The sequence below is a fragment of the Ambystoma mexicanum genome, chromosome 4p, assembly GCF_040938575.1.
Source record: "Ambystoma mexicanum isolate Mex_15411 chromosome 4p, UKY_AmexF1_1, whole genome shotgun sequence".
Taxonomy (NCBI): domain Eukaryota; kingdom Metazoa; phylum Chordata; class Amphibia; order Caudata; family Ambystomatidae; genus Ambystoma; species Ambystoma mexicanum.
The window spans coordinates 997,656,261-997,673,506 of record NC_090927.1 but is presented as its reverse complement, the minus strand read 5'-3'; the positions used below and the strand labels follow the sequence as shown (position 1 = coordinate 997,673,506).

Sequence of the window (17,246 nt, the reverse complement as noted above, 5' to 3'; positions counted from 1 at the left end):
CGGAGCCCCCACCCTCAAGAAAATGGGCCCAAATGGTTCACTCCAATGCACATCTGTCCATGTAAAAAAAAGTAGTATAACATACCATTCTCCCTTCCCCTGCTCTTGACTGATCTCAAGTGTTCCAAGGCTGTAAATGATCAGACCATTGCACCCCATCCACTGCCCTTTTCGCTTCAGCGAGCCGTGAAGCACATTCACTCACAGTTGACACCCTAAAACATCTTTTACTACTACTTCGCCTGGAGGAATTACCTCCGTCTCTCAGCAAGTGGTCTTCTGATGTATCAGTTTCTATCCCTAGAATCAGGTAGAGCAGTAAACCAGACGGAATGCGTTAATACCGCCTGTTTTTCCATTACCACCATACTCGTAATGAAGGACATGTTTATTAGCACAGGGCAAATCATGCTATATATATATACCTTTTTGGGTAGAGGACATTTTACGGTGTAATACCTTTTTGATTTTTAGAAGGTATTTTGATACCCTGACCCTAGGATATATACCGCATGCAGTATTGTCAACATATTGAATAAGGTAGACCACTCACTACTCATAACGAGTATTACTGATGAAAAAAGTGATGTGTAAAATGACACCTATTTATTTCAGAAAATGCCCACACCAAATGGATCTATTAGGAGGCAGAGGTGGGGGGATATCCTGCAGAGGCTTGTAACTGCTCCTCTACAGTTCCAGTTGTGTTGTTGGTTTGGTCAATCCATCTCAGTGTACTAGTGACTGACTACGTATACACATGCCCGGGCCTCAGACAGCCAACTGTACACCAAAGAAGATGGCAAGGGGCTTCCAGATTCATCAGACTAGTCACTTTTCATAACAAACTCAGAACCGATGTTTGAAGAATCAAAGTTTTTTTCTGAATTTATTGTGCCTTTGCAAATTATCAGGCATGTCTGCACACTCGTGCACGTTCTGGCCACTACCAAAAAAAACATCTATTTTAATTGCGTCATAAAGCCCTGACCACGTGACCCAAACAGGCCACCCTACCTCTCACCAAGGAAGCTCCTCAAAATCGCCATTTGGAACCTTGTGAGGTTATGTCAGTCTGCCTCGCTGGGTCAGCAATACTGCAATGCGACCCGGCACAGTTCTGCAATCAATGCCTCTGGCTGCAACTTAGCGTAAAGGTAAGGGCTACCCCCCTGACCTGACGTGACTATGCTCTACAATTGCCCCCAGTGCTTAACATTGTATATAGGTGACTTACATATGGTGCCAGGAGCAGGACTGCGCTCCATAAAACCGTTTTTCGAAGACGGTGCTCCACCCCTTCTGGGTGTCTATGGGCAGGTGGAATGTCACACAGGTGGAATGTGTAACAAGGATTCCAAGTTGGTCAGTAAGTCATTTCTTTTTCAGGTTATAGGGGGCCAAGACACTTGGGACCCATATGAACCATGCTTACAATAAAAACATAAACCTGCAAAGGCAGCCAACACTTGCTCCCTGTGTCCAAAATGACTAACAAGTTGGGCGGCAAATACCTTGCCTACTTGTTTCTAAGACATCTCTACTTTTCAAAGGTGAAGCTGGAGGATTTTGAAATTGACCGTAGATCAGACAGTGGCGTTAACAATTGCTTGACGGGCAGAGAACGCTAGGTAGCGAAATAGAGATCTTCACCTGGCAACATCTCTGATTTCAGAGATGGGGTGGCAGGGTCAACAATGTCTCTCCAGGCCGTCGCTGAGGGAACAGGTGAGGGGTAAGAGCCTCCAACAGCTAGCAACTATTACCTCCTATACCTACCTGTGCAATTATACCTATTTAACTAGCACCCAGTTGCCCGAAGTCTAGGTGCACTGCTATAAATGTTTAAATAAATAAACACAATTATTATGTGTTTGCCAGTGGATTTTCTGTGGTATGGATAGTTTGCTCTCATTATGTATGGTTGTAGTCTGCAATAACAGCTGTTAATTTCCCTCAGCCCCTGCGATGATGCCTTCTGTGCAAAGAGGGTCACTAATTCTGTGCTTTAAGCGCAATGAAAAAAGTGGGCAGTTCTTTGGTGGGGAGACCTAAAATGCATGACAGAGTAACCTTTCAAAAGGTGGCATGGCCATGGAGCGGGGTGAGTAGATCCAGACACGTGGACCTGAATCCAGTTTAGTGTGACACATTGCTAAACAGAGCTTGCCTTTTCATACAGCAAATCAGCATTTATTTATTCCTGGATATAGCATGCTTCCTGGGGCAATAATAGCACATCCTGGATATAGCATGCTTCCCGGGGCAATAATAGCACATCCTAGATATAGCATGCTTCCCAGGGCAATAATAACACATCATGGATATAGCATGCTTCCCGGGGCAATAATAGCACATTTTAGTGATTTGCCTAAGCTGGTATGTGATTGTGCTGACTGGGTGATGTCATAGAAATGGAATGTTGAGTGGAACGGGGAAGCAGAGTCATTTGTAAGGGAGTCAGTTGGGAGCCAGCTTGCCAGAGGGGCTGGTGGATGTCTTCATGTATTGATCTCAGCTAAACTTATTAATCTGAACACAGTTCTCTTTTGATCAGTAAACTTGAGAGCTATACCTGCCAGTGTCCGACTTTGATATACGTCACACTTCATTTCACACATCATGGATATAGCATGCTTCCCGGGGCAATAATAGCACATCCTGGATATAGAATGTCCCCGGGGCAATAATAGTACATTTCAGATGGTTCATTCAGAATCATTGCAGCTCCACCCTAGATCAGCCCAAGCAGGAACTCCAGAATATGCTGTTAGCCCAAGATCACAAGATTGCACGGCACTGAGAATGGAGGCCCGTGCAGAGCCCCAGGAAAAAAAAACACACTCACTTTAAAGGAAATGCGTTTCTCCTTAAATACGCAAAATTGTTTGAGCAGGACACAGAATATTAAGGACGCGTTCTGTTGTGAGCCTGGGTGGTTTATGGAACATTGGGCAATCATAGAAGGTCTAAGTATTTCTTGGCCAGTGGCTCTATTGTGCAGGGCGTTTACTGTGAAACAACAAACGTGTGTTAGTGGCAGTTAAAGACTCGGTATAAGGAAAAGAACGTTTTGCCCTGATAGGGGAAATATTAAAAAAAGAAAAACTCGGACAATCAAAACTCAACCACCTTGCATAACATGTGCAATGGTTATTTCTTCAGTCCTGACCATGCTTAACATTTCAAATGCCTCCTGTATTCGTTCCCCAGAATGCAACAGTGACTTTGCAGGGGATTCTGGGTCTGTACATTTAATATTGTATAGAGCCCATCTGCAACTAATGGGGGTCTCACTGCGCTTTGCTCTGTAAGAAAAAATGGGGGTGAAGTTCACAAGTAAGGACATTGGCAAAGGCAGATGCAAACCTACAGTGCTGATGGGTTCAAGGCCCAAGTACCCGGTTCCTGAGTGCTAATCTCCTTTCTATGGGGTTGGCAGAGAAACTTAGGAGTACGTTTGCCATAGGGAAGAGCCAAATATCTGATAGACTACAGCACTTTGGGTCTGGTTACCCACCCACTGATGTGGGAAAATGCGACAGGGCTAAAGACCAGAGCTTAGTCGCATCTCGGTTAGCCGTCTGTGGGCGGCGGTTGTGTGTAATGCAAGGTGGTAGGAGATCTTAGAGGGGGGGGTTGGTTAGTCAGATCAAGGCTTGAGTAGGCCTTACAATTAAAAAAACATGCAACCCTCCATTCCTGCCATGTGCAGATATGTCAACATTCTCTAGCTCCCAATGACAGCTCTCTCTCTGATTCTGTCTCAAATAGATACTGTACCTCTCGAGGAACAGAACACATTGTCAGAAGAGCCACAGGGATGGTGTTGAAACTCAGACATTTGCATAACCTGCTATATCTTGCCGCAGGCAATACGTTAAGGTTCAGTGGAAGGGTAGCTTGAAACCCATTTCACGTTCCTTAGTATGTTGTTTAGCAGGCTGAGAAATGAGGCAAACATCACTCTAGCATGTCATGGAGACCAATAACTCTATGGTACAGAGTCGCCCTTGTGCATATTGTTTTTCACTCGCAATTGTACTCCTCTTCTTTTTCGTGGCAGCACAGAAGGAGACAAGTGAAATAGATCGACAGGATTTGGAGACATGGCTACAATTGGGAGACGCAGAAAGCTGGGCCCCTGAACATCAATCCAATTTCCATTTTTATTTTCAATATAAATGAAAGGCCATTGTTTACTCCCCAACACACACACTCAACTGTTAAAAACTCAAAAAATGATATAACTTGTGGGACTCAATGAAACGTGCTTCTTGCACACCAGACAACTCCCGTTTCCACATTTCTAATAAGCGGGCCTGCTTTTCATAGCTGTAGCCAGCCCATCAATGCTAAACGAGTCAGACCCTCCAGGATATTGCGGTAGCCAATGTAAAATGTTGCAGAATAAATGCACATTTTGCGGCACATTTTTTGACCGGATGGTGTGAGAATGGCAGATGCAGGAAAGAGGCAGTGTGCCAGGCACAATGTTACATTTTCTGCCGCAATAACTCACCCGCGATTTTAAGTTCTCCATTCAGCCCAGGGGCGTAATTTTAAGGGGGGGACAGGGCTGTTTCTCCCACCAACTTTCATGGCACTCCATTTTGTCCCCATTCATTTGGCTGGGGCACCTTTTCTTCAGATGTCATGTCTCCCCAACATTTTCAGCAAAGTTACTCCACTGCTTCAGCCCCGCCTCACGCTTTCAACGTACGATTGACAACATTGGGAGCCAAGCTACAGCCTACTTTTGGGGTTTTCTACGTTGTTACAGACAGATAATGGATTAATTTCAGTCTCGATTTATCTGTAAAAACGGAATACTGGAAGCTTTAATTATGGTGTATTTTGTGTAGCACTTTTTCTGTTCAACAGCTGCTTCAAAGTGAAGTAACCTGAGCGAATTAAATTAATGGCTGTATTGTTTTGAAATGTAACATGCCAGCATGGCACTGAGGAGTTGTCTTTTTTCTAACACAAAATGTCCAAAAGAAATTTTGGCACCAAGTCGTCGGATTCTCATCATTTTCCAAACCACCCTCTTAGTATACATGGTAAAGCACTCCCGAGAAACCACTGAAGCACGAGGCTGCATCTCCGTCACTGTGCAGCACCACAAGGCTTAGAGGAGCCATCATTTAACCCGCAGCCATCTTGGTACAGTACGTTTATTCACCGCAAGCTGCTCACGTTTGAAATCTAGTATGAACTAGGGAGTATTTCATACAAGCCAGTCTCATATTGTGTACAAATTCATCTTGAGGGGCTACAAGTAGCCATGTCACTTTCTGTATGTTCAAAGTAATCCCTTGTGTAAACGACACTGTACATATATGGCTGACTTGATTTAGCGGCCTTTAAATTAATGTTTTGGGATCGCCTTTAATTCCTGTGCAAAAGGAAAAAAAGAAGCTGATCAAATCGCGTGCTAATGTGAAGGGAAAGGTGTTAGCCGCTCCTTCGTTTGTACTGCTGCTGATCGTGGGGTGAGTTAAGAGTGTTGCCGCTGTGAATTACCTTTTAGGCCCGTGGAATTTAATCAGGAAAGGCCTTGGTGGCTATAAATTTGTGGCAGCCATCCCTAATTCATCTTGTAATTCTATGACAGGCTCCGAATTGCCTGTATTTGGCCAGGAATCGCCTCGGCGGACAGTTAATGAAAGAGCAGAGGCAGCCCGAAGGTCAGTCACTTTGAAGCCGGCTCTCCGTGCCACATTAAAGCAGAGCAGGGGGAGGAGGTGGCGGATCTAGCAGTCATTTTGGAACAGAGGTTTTAGCTACCCATCCATACGGCAAGGGACTTACCTGCACGTAGCATTTCTCTGTGGGCAGAAAGGTTTCAAACGCAGAAAACCATTGTGAGTCTGCACTGTCGCCTTTTTCTTTAGTAAATCTTTTGTCACGTCACATGCATGTATGTAGGGCCGGCCTTAGCAGCGGCAAGGGGTGTTGCTAAACCTGGAAAAGATCCACGACTACGCTGATGTTGGGGTTGTCGGGAGTCGGGGCTAGCTAGCTCTTTGGTTGTATCCCCATAGCTTCTACCCAGGCTACAACCAAAAGACACAGGGATAGAGCCTCTAAGCCTGCGGCCCCCCACCCCCGTAGCAACGCTTCAGGCAACAAAACAAAAATGTGGCACCTCCTCCCTTCCCCTACGCGCCCCTTGTCAATATGAGGGGCACATTTTTCAATAGGCGCCGATGCAAAAGCTCCAGCGCCCTATTGTTATTAAATGCACCCTGATCCTGAGAGCAGGGTGCATTTAATTTCAATAGGGTGCCTGTTGTGCCTTCTCCCACCATGCCAGCTCAGGGGAGATATTGAAAGACTCCCGGAGCTGGCATGGAGGGGGACTAATGGCGCACCAGGCGTTCACCCGGGCCGGCCCTGCATGTATGTACAGAATGTATAAAGCATAGAGCAATGTACATGGAGGACACAACTAGAGGGTTCGAGGTAGGATGTGGGTGTAGCCGAGGTAGCTGGACTAGGAAACAAGAGCAAGGGAGGGGGTGTGTGTGGGGGAGAGCAGTAACACTGAATGGGTTGACTGACAAGGTGTTCTTTGAATAGTCAGGTCTTCACAGCCGTCTTAAAGTGTAGGACGCAGGGGCCAGTTTTATCTGCTTTGGTGACTTGTTCCAGAGACTGGGTGCTTAGCAGGAAAAAGCCTGTTTCTTCATTTTCCCTCTCTTGCAGTTCTTTGGTTCCAGCCTGGTGATGTTGTGCTAGCCACCGGAGATGGTGAGTTTCTTGGCCAGGAGGAGCAGTGTTTTCGTTGAGTGTGACAGTTTTGTAGGCGATGCAGGCTGTCTTGAACGCGTGTGATAGAAGGGGTAGTTAGTGCAGCTCCTTCAGGAAGGTGGGTTATGTGGTGGAATGTTCTTAGTCTGTGATGAGGTTTGCTGCTGGGTAGGACTTAGAGGGGCCAAGGAGGCTGCGGGACTGCTGCGAGTAGGGCATTAACTCTGTCTAGGTGGGAGATGACCTGATCTCGGGCAACTGTGTGAATTGTGGGTTGTGATGGGTGACTTGACTTTGTAGAGGAGCACTAGCTGGTCCCATGCTGTTTGGGTCTTCTTGCAGATGTGTGAGGTAACAAGAATGGTAATGCTGAACTATTTTGCAGAGTGTGAGCGGTGTGAATCCTTCGAGCTTCATGTCAGTAAGCCAGTTCTGGACTTGAGACTGTTTGGTGGGGCTTCATGGCGGAAGGAATTTGGTCTTTTTCAGGTTGAGCTTCAGGTAGGCATGTACCATGAAGGCTTGGAGGAGGCACAGTGCTTTATTCGATGGATGTTGATGCAGTTGATCTTTGGGTACGCTTTGTGCCACCTGCTTATCGGTGTATTTTGATGTCGTGTGGTGTAATGTAATTGTAATGGGTTATTTACAACGCGCCTAATACCCAGAGGTTTCTATGCGCGGACCCGAGGTTCGAACCTGTGTTGCTCCGCATCGTCTTGCTTCCAAGACAAGCACGTTGCCCCTGAGCTATCCTCTCAAAAGTGAGTGGTAAGTAAGGGGTTCTCCCAGAGGTTCCATGTAGAGATTGTATACGGCAGAGGGCAGCGTGGATCGATGTGCAACTCCACAGGTGGGTTTGAGAGATAATCTGATTTCAGTATAAACATGAACAAAGCTGTTCTAAATGTGCATTAAGTATTGTGCCACTTATGATGTCTGTGGCACCTGGATCTTGATGAAGGCATGAATATTGGCGCATGCTTTCGTGTTACAAATAGTGCACAATGTTTCCTGATAAAGGCCAATGATGTCAGCTGAGCATAAGGATGGGCTCGATGGGCGTAATCGTGCGTCAAGCGCTGCACCACTTTAGGAAGTCCGTGTTTTGCTGATGGTATTATGGCTGTCAGCGCACAATGCAGGACTAGAAATTGTGCAAAAATGTCCTTATTGAAACTGTGGTTTGAAACATGCAGGTGCCTTTGCATGCGTTTTACGTGTGTAAAAAAAAAAGTTGCATCTGAGGAGAATAGCGTCAGGACATTTATCAAACAAATGCCTCGTTTGTGCCAAGATCTTGCATTTCTGAGGAAACTTGAGGTTGCGTATGTTTACATGCTTTTCCTCTAGTGGTTAGAATTGGACGCAAGCCTATCTTTTCACATTGCAATGCTCACCTAGTTTTGCGCCAGCGCCTGACTCATAACCCTCAGTAATCCCCGAGAGTGGGCCTTAGCTGTCAGCAAGTTGTGGGGACACGCCTAATCCTTTGCCCATCAGTCATCAGACTTGCACTCTGCGCTTGAAGATCTACTCTTTCACGCGCAGCAGGGAAAATGCAACAGCAATGTGGGCTCGTGTGGAACACCTAATGCCAAGGATTATGGGCAGTTGTGCACCTTTGATTGTGGCCAAGTGTGCCTTTCAGGGACTGCCACCATCTGTGGTTTCCGCAGGCCCTGGCCCTGTGATTTCTAGTAAAGTGGTTTAATGAGAAGCGATTGGCCGAGCATTCAAGACACTTGGGTTTTAGTTCCAGTGTCTCCTCTTGAGCCTATTGGGTTACCCCGGATACATCAGGGCTTCTCCCTGTGCCTCATTCCACACATTTAGAAGATATGTGAGTACGTTGATAGGCTAAACGCTGCAAGTAATTTCAATCCGGCACTTCGCCTAAATCGATGCCTAGCGTGTAATGCACAACTGAAATCCTTATTTATTTTGTTTGTGTCTAAAAGTTCTTTTATTCTGAACGATGTACCACTTATATCACGCCCCTCTCTTGGAACCCCCCCTGGTCACACTGAACCAGGAATCAGGCTGGATTGCAAAGTTTTAAATATTTATTTATGTAGTTCACAATAAAATCACACTATGTTTAATGGGTATACAAGAATCACTAATGGGGTGATGTAACACTAAGCAATCTCTTTAATCACAAGGAGCAATAGTGAGCAAAAATATACAGCACAGAAATAATCCTTTTTTTGTGTTCAGATCAAATAGCAGTATGGTTACTATGTCCCCCTGCACACCCCTCAATCCCCCCAATAGGCAATGTAAGGAGATGGAAGGAGAGAGAGCAGGTATTCAGAAATGCAGAATTCAAACAAAATGTCAATCCCAATTTCCCCCCAGCAAACACAAGAGAGAAACAGAACTGTTATCTGAGAATGGATTGGGTAAAACACTAAATATGGCTCAAATTACTGAAATTGTCTAAATTCTTATGGGAGCCGCTTTAGATAGTTACAGACAAACACTAGCAATGATTTGATACTAATAAGCAATGTGCAAACTTAAAACTGAGGTCGGGTGCAATCAAAAGCTGTTTCACACGTGATAGACGCACGTGATTCACACATCGAAGGCGCAGTGCCTGTCTTCGAGCCTTTCTACGCAGTCGAGCCTAGCGCCACAACCCCTGCCCCTCCAGTGTCGTCCCCCCACCTAACAGGGTAAGTATGCTGCTCTACTCCATAACTTTGCCCACCCCCTGCAGCTAGTGACCTGAACTGTTCACCGAATATCACTGAACTTGTGCTCCTGCATCTCCTAACTTTGCCACCTCCGAGGTCCATCTTGTACCGCTGTCGCATTGCACTCGCCTCTCTATGCACTGGGCCCACAAACTGCCACTTAATGCTTCAATGTATAACCTGTACCTACTCAACTCTGCCAGCTACTACTTCTGCGTGACCTTTATTAATACCCAATGGTTTAGGTTCTTGCATTGCATTAGCAAAAGTATCTTGCCCACTCTTGCATTATATTGGCAAAATCGAATTTAGCCTATGTCTGCTCTGTATAAGCAAAATTGAAACTGCCTATTTCTGCACTATATTAGCAATTTCGATTTAAGCCTATGCCTGCATTGTAGTAGCATCATTGAAACTGTCTATTTCTGCACTATATTAGCAATTTCGAATTTAGCCTATGCCTGCATTGTAGTAGCATCATTGAAACTGCCTATTTCTGCACTATATTAGCAATTTCGATTTTAGCCCATGCCTGCATTGTAGTAGCATCATTGAAACTGCCTATTTCTGCACTATATTAGCAATTTCGATTTTAGCCTATGCCTGCATTGTAGTAGCATCATTGAAACTGCCTATTTCTGCACTATATTAGCAATTTCGATTTTAGCCTATGCCTGCATTGTAGTAGCATAATTGAAACTGCCTATTTCTGCACAATATTAGCAATTTCGAATTTAGCCTATGCCTGCATTGTAGTAGCATCATTGAAACTGCCTATTGTACTCTATTAACAAAATCGAAATTGCCTATCTAGACTTACCACCTGTACATTCGAATAGCCCACTTCGACCTGCCAATTACAGTTCAAGCCAAACCTGCTCGTATCCACACACCTGCAACTGCCTACTGTGCTTACCTGCTTGTGCCCAACCCATAGCCACTTAACCCGTCCATAGCCTAGCAGCCCAACCCACAGCGCACTCCCAACTATGCTCTCTTGGCTCATTCTCACCATGTTCCCTTTTTGTGTCATGAACAACAATACACCATGTAGCAGCAACAGCTACATATCATACAATAATGGACTAGCTAAGCTTGGCTGCCCAAGACACCACCCCGTCCCCTGTCCCACACCTTTCCTGCCCACCCTACCACCTTTCCACCACACTGTTCACCAACATCACACTGCAAAAGTCAGCGCCACACCAGTTAACACCATACCCAACACTATCAACCCTACTAAAGTTGACTACACTGATACCAACCCTAACCCTCCCAATCCACCAGGATACCACCCCACAACCAACCCCATCTTCTCTGCCTGCAAAAACAGACTAGGCTCTAGACTCCACACCACATCCAGCAAGTTGCCTGCAAAACCTATGTCCAAGGCCACCAATAAGAATAGCGCAAATGCTACCAACACGGCATCTCTAAAAGGAGCACTACTCAATGTCAGATCCCTAGTTGCTCACCCCACCGAAATTGCTGACATCATCCTCTCAGCAGACCTCGACTTCCTTGCTACTACAGAAGCATGGCTACATGAAGCAGCAGGACCCTACCTAACCCTTGCTGTTCCCGACAATTACTCTATCCTCAGAGCTGACAGACCTAATGCTTGCGGAGGAGGTGTAGCATTCATATTCAAATCCTCACTCGACCTCAGATCTATTACCTCCCTCCCACTAAAATCATGCGAGCACCTCACCATCAAAATACAAACCACCCCTAAGAGTACAATTACTTTGCAACTAATATACAGACCCCCAGGTCCCACAGGTACCTTCGAGGAAGACATTACCTCCCTCATAGCCGAGAACTCTAGGCCCCTCTCCCAACATATCATTCTAGGAGACTTTAATCTAGGGTACAATGACCCTAACAATGCTCCCGCCGCCTCCCTCGCTAATGCCCTATCTGAGCATGACTTTACTCAAGTCATTACACTACCCACTCATCAGAAAGGCAGAACTATTGATTGGGTCGCAGCCCATAACTGCAATATCACCTGCAAAGCCCCACAACCTCTTGTATGGACTGACCATTCCCTCATACCTTTTGACATTAGCATTAACAACCCTAACCCCAAGCAGTGCCCCCACGCACCAGCCTGCTTGACCAGAAACAAGCGCAACATTACTGCGGATACCCTTACATCACTGGTTCTCCACCTCCTAAACAAGCTCCCAGCCACTGCTGACCTCAACCTTCTAGTCAGCACCTACAATGACGCCATGACTAACGCCATTGATGCAGTTGCCCCACTAAAGTTACACAAAGGTAAACCCAGAGCTCATCTGAACTCTTGGTACACATCTGAACTCAAAACTCTCAGAAAAAAGAAAGCCAAGATGGAAACCCTATGGAAAATAACTTCTTCAGCTGAAAACAAAACCAATCTCATGACTATCTCCTCCCATTACACAAAAGAGATAATCCACACCAAGAAGGAAGCTTACAGCGTTAGAATAAACAATGCAGGATCCTCTGCTAAAGAACTCTTCACCATTCTGAAGGAATTAGAAAATCCCAACCCACCAACGGACACCTGTGTGAAAGACAAACCATGGTGCACTAGCATCCAAAATGCCCTTGCAACAAAATCACTGGTCTTCAAACCAAATTTGAGGCCAAACGACTACAACTTTCCAACAGTAACGCCTCCACCCCTAGCATATCCACCCCTACCAATACCATATCTGGTTTCATGTTCAAAAAGGTCACTATACACGAAATCCAAAAAATTATAGTATCCCTCAAACCCTCTAATTGCAAAGGGGATAGCTGCCCCGCCCAGATCATCAAAGATGCAGCGAGAGACCTTTCCCCCTTCATCTCCAAACTAATAAACCTATCCTTCTCAACCAACTCTGTACCTAACAACCTGAAACATTCCTGGGTTCTCCCTCTTCTAAAAAAACAATCCATTGACCCTGCCATTCCTACTAATTACAGGCCTATCACCACGGTCCCCTTCCTGCTAAAAATCCCTGACAGAGTTGCCTAGTTGCAAATTCAAGATTACTTAGAGCCAAATCAATTGCTAGGCTTGCGTCAATCTGGCTTTCGACCTCAACATGGAACAGAAACTGCCCTTGTTGACCTCAAAAGTCAGATTGATGACATCAAGGACAAAGGCAAAGCAGCTATCCTACTCCTTCTAGACCTTTCAGAAGCCTTCAACCTGATAGACCACAAAATACTCTGCAACCACCTCTCATCTGCTGCCCACTTTTCCCCCTCTGCTGTCATCTGGATACAATCCTTCTTAGCCAACAGAACCATGAGGGTCTTTTCATCTGAGGCTGCAGCAGACCCCATCCCCATTACCTGCGGTGTCCCACAAGGATCTTGTGTCTCCCCCACCCTATATAAAATCTTTACAAAACCTCTCTTTGACAAACTGGACCATCTGGGTGTCACCTACAACAACTACGCAGATGACACCCAGATACTCCTCGCCGTCACTGGCAACTACAATGTCGACGTCACTAGGATTAACAAAATCTTCTCTATCATTCAGGCCTGGATGGCCACACATGGCCTCTGCCCGAATGATGAGAAGACCGAGCTCCTCCTAGTCAGACCACCCAACAACCTACAGAAACTCAGCCTTGACTACACAAACAACATCATCGATGGTAACACCATCCCAGTCATTAAAAATGTGAAACCCCTAGGCTTTTACCTTGATGCCAATACCAACCTCTCTAAACAAGTCAACATGACTGCCTCAGCCACCGCCTACACCGGGAAACTAATTAGGGCCTGCAGACCTTTTCTATCCACAAATAGCTGCCTCACACTGGTCTGGGCTCTCATACAATCGAAGCTTGACTACTGAAATAGCCTCTACCTAGGTGCCAACCAAGCTATAATCAATAAACTTCAGGCTCTCCAAAACAATGCGCTGCGAGCAGCACTAAACATTCCCAGGCGAGAGCACATTTCCCACATAAGAATATCTTGCAAATGGCTCTCCATTCAACAAAAAATGTACTTAAAAACCCTTTGCCTCACCTACAAAGCCTTAAACCACCTAGCCCCCCATCTCACTAACAAACTCACTTTGAAGCCGAGCACTAGGATTACTAGATCTTCCAATACTCTCTGCCTCACCGTGCCCAGATTCACCACTAAAAGGGCCGGTGGCTCGAGTTTCACAGTCCTTGCCCCTCAACTTTGGAACACCCTGCCGTTAAACATCAAATCGACCAAATCCTTCCAATTGTTCAGGAAATTAGTGTCATGATCACTGCTTCCAAGGAATCAGGATCAGCCCAACGTCCTTGGAAGCAGGCCCCTAACCATTATCTTAGGCACCAGCCGGTCTCCACTGGGACCTTTTGGACCTTGTTCTGGCGCCGGTGGCACCAGGCTCATCAAAGCCATCGGTCCCGGCACTGGAAGCGCCGGGCTCATAATATGTATGAAGATGCTTGGGTGGACTTACCTGCAGCAGACCATGCTGCTTACTTACCAGCCACATAGGAATCCTCTGTGAACAGGAACTACTTTCTTACCTGGGTGGGGCAAGCTCCACTCCCTGGATACAACACGGGAACTCTTCTGGAACTGGAACTTTTTTCTTACCTAGGCGGGGCCGTGGAGGAAGACGCCTCATCACTCCAAGGCTATTTAAACCACACCCGATTGAACAAACGTGCTTCGCGTTATTCTGCATCTGCAGCAGAACGCTCACCGAGTCTGTTCCAGCCTTTCTTCCTTCCGATCCTGAACCTGCAAGAACAATACTTACCACTCCTGTATCCAGTATTCAGCAGCACATGCAAAGACAAGAAACAACAGGTTAGCACGGCAACCTTTACACGCAGCGCTTTCCTCACCTGATCCATCGGCAGCGAACATTTCTTCACGCTGCACCTCCGCCTGTGAAGACAAAAGCATTGTTATTACTTACCAGCACTCCGCGAATTCCGGATTTCTTCAACGCTGCAACCCAGCATCTGAAAGACAAACGAAGAGACATTAGACAGGTATTTACTCACGCCCATCGCGCTCGCCACAATAGAACGCCTGCAAATACTCCGGCGTTTTCCAGCATCTCTTCAGCACGAACTCACAGCTGCAAGGGAAAAGAGACAGTTAGAGCGCTTGCATTTACTTACGCATTTCCAAGCGCTTCATTCCAAGGCTCTGGCTCCAACTTCGGCTCTCTTCACACCATCTCCTATCTCAAGAGCCCTGCAAGACAAATAGGAAAAAGCATTATACAGAGTCCTGTTCTATATTAACGTGCCCACGCACCTAAAGACTATAAGGACTAAAAAGGTGTCCGGAAACTCACCGCTCGTGCAGTTAACGACGGTAGCGATCCTCTGATGTCAAGAGGCCTATGTTTCACCAGTGAAGGAACTGGCAAAGGCACCCTGCACCAGACGCAGATGGAGAGTCCAGCATTCACCTATCTAAGGTGAGCACGTTGACCTGGGGGCTCTACGGAGAAGCTAGGAAGAGAGAGAGAGAGAGGGACATTCAACAACCCAGATCATTAACCCCCATATTCTTTCACCTGCAGAAATCTCACTCTTCGAGTTCGACACACAGTGCGAAGAGGTTCAGCCCCAGAAGCAAATCGAGTCCTGCACATCACTTTTCGGGTCACAGACACCTTCCTGCCAAGACCAGCGCCTCCGTGGGAATCAGGTGAGGGTTACAGAACGCGAAGCCCACCGCAAAACTCCAACCCAGGCGCAATGGAAACCTCAGACACTGATCAATTAGCCCAGTTGCTTGGGAACTAAGAGCAGAAGTACATGCAGCTCGTCAGGAAACAAACTCTCTAAGAAGAGAGCTGATCATTTCCAAGGAGCGAACAGAGGGCCTCGCTAGGCAATTGCTACAAACGCAGGCAGGACAGACACCTTTGCCCGCTCCAGGAGGAAGTTATCCTTCTGCATCATCCTTAAATCCAGTGCAAATCAATCTACCCGGCAATGTGCCCTTGGCTCCGCCCGAACGCTTTTCTGGTGACCCAAAGAAATTTGCAGTGTTCATTAACCAGTGCCGCTTACACTTCTTATGTCGACCAGCTGCCTTCCCAAAAGATCAGACCAAGGTGGCTTTCGTGCTTTCTTATCTCAGTGGCAGCGCCACAGATTGGTCGATCCCTTTAGTCACTCAGGATGATCCGGTTCTGCATGATTTCCAGGCCTTCCAGTCCAGCATGGAGAAACTGTTCGCAAGACATGCACAAGGGCAGGCCTTGGACAATGAACTTCTTTCGTTACGACAGGGTAATCAAGACCTCTTGACTTATATAGCCTCATTCAACAGACTTATAGTGGAAACTCAATGGCCTGAGGATAAGAGAATAACGCTCTTCTACAGAGGCCTGCGTGGAGAGCTCAAGGATGTGTTAGCTCAAGTCGTGAATCCTCCACAAGAATGCTCAGACTATATTGACTTAGTTGTCCAATTGGACCACAGATTACAGAACAGGAAGGCTGATCGTTCCAAACTTGATACCCGAATGTTTTCTAAACCACAGACCTCGACTAGGGGAGCTGACACTGTGGAACCCATGCAAATAGGGGGCATGAAAGGACCTTTAACCCAAAAGGAGCGGGAAAGAAGAAGACAGCTGCAATTATGCCTCTATTGCGGAAACTCGGGGCACTTTCTTCGAGACTGTCCAGTGAAACCAGCTAAGAAGGCTGTAGGAGACGCAGATACCTGTACCACAAATTCTGAGCAGGGAAACGACCTAGCCCGACAAGTGTAGAGGTCCTCTTGCAGAGCGTTAAAATCTGTCCCGTGACCTCGCATTTCGTGGTGCCTATGGTCCTCATTAGTCCTGAACGTCCGGATCGTTTGCATGCAATTGAAGCTTACATCGACAGCGGAGCAATCGGTAATTATGTGGACCGTGAAATGGTATCAAGGATGAATCTACCTCTTGTCCCTAAGGCAGTAAAAGACGTCATTACTACAGTGGATGGCACGGAGATAGCCTCCGGACCAGTAACGCACGCCACCCAAGAAGTGATGTTAGTGAGCCAAGATACTGGGAGAGAATCGTGTTCGATGTAATCAAGGCCCCTCAGTTCCAGATCATTCTGGGAATCCCCTGGTTAGAGAAGCACAATCCTCAGATCGATTGGCGAGCAAAGACGGTTCAGTTTCCAGAATGTTTTACCACTTGTTATCCTCGGCCTGATGTTTCACTGGTGGCAATCTCTTCTGAGGTTCCCAAATTACCTCCCGAATACCATGAATTCCAAGACGTCTTTCGGAAGGACCAAGCTAACACCCTGCCTCCTCATAAGTCTTAAGACTGTCAAATAGATCTGATACCCGGAACAACTCCTCCTTGCAGTAGGATTTATGCCCTCACCGAGCCAGAGAATCTTCACCTGAGACAATATCTGGACCAATACCTAGCTAACGGGTTTATCCGTCCTTCAAAATCTCCAGCTTCCTCGGTTTTGTTCTTCGTTCCGAAAAAGGAAGGAGACCTTAGGACTTGTATAGATTACCGCGCTCTGAATCAAATCACTGTTAAAAACAGATACCCGTTACCTTTGATCCCTGAACTCCTGGACCAAGTCAAAGACGCATGTATATATACAAAGTTGGATCTCACAGGAGCCTACCATTTGGTACGAATAAAAGAGGGCGATGAATGGAAGACGGCCTTCCGCACCAAGTATGGGCTGTTTGAATATCAAGTTATGCCCTTTGGACTTTGCAACGCTCCTGCCGCCTTCCAGTATTTTATGAATGATATCCTTAGAGAACTCATTGATGTGTGTGTTGTCTACA

General features: G+C 46.3%; 1 protein-coding gene across 1 annotated transcript in view; it reads left to right on the top strand.

Moving 5' to 3' along the window:
* The window catches only part of PRDM1 (PR/SET domain 1), a 335,469-nt gene that overhangs the window by 15,156 nt on the left and 303,067 nt on the right, over window positions 1-17,246 (top strand). The window lies entirely within an intron of this gene.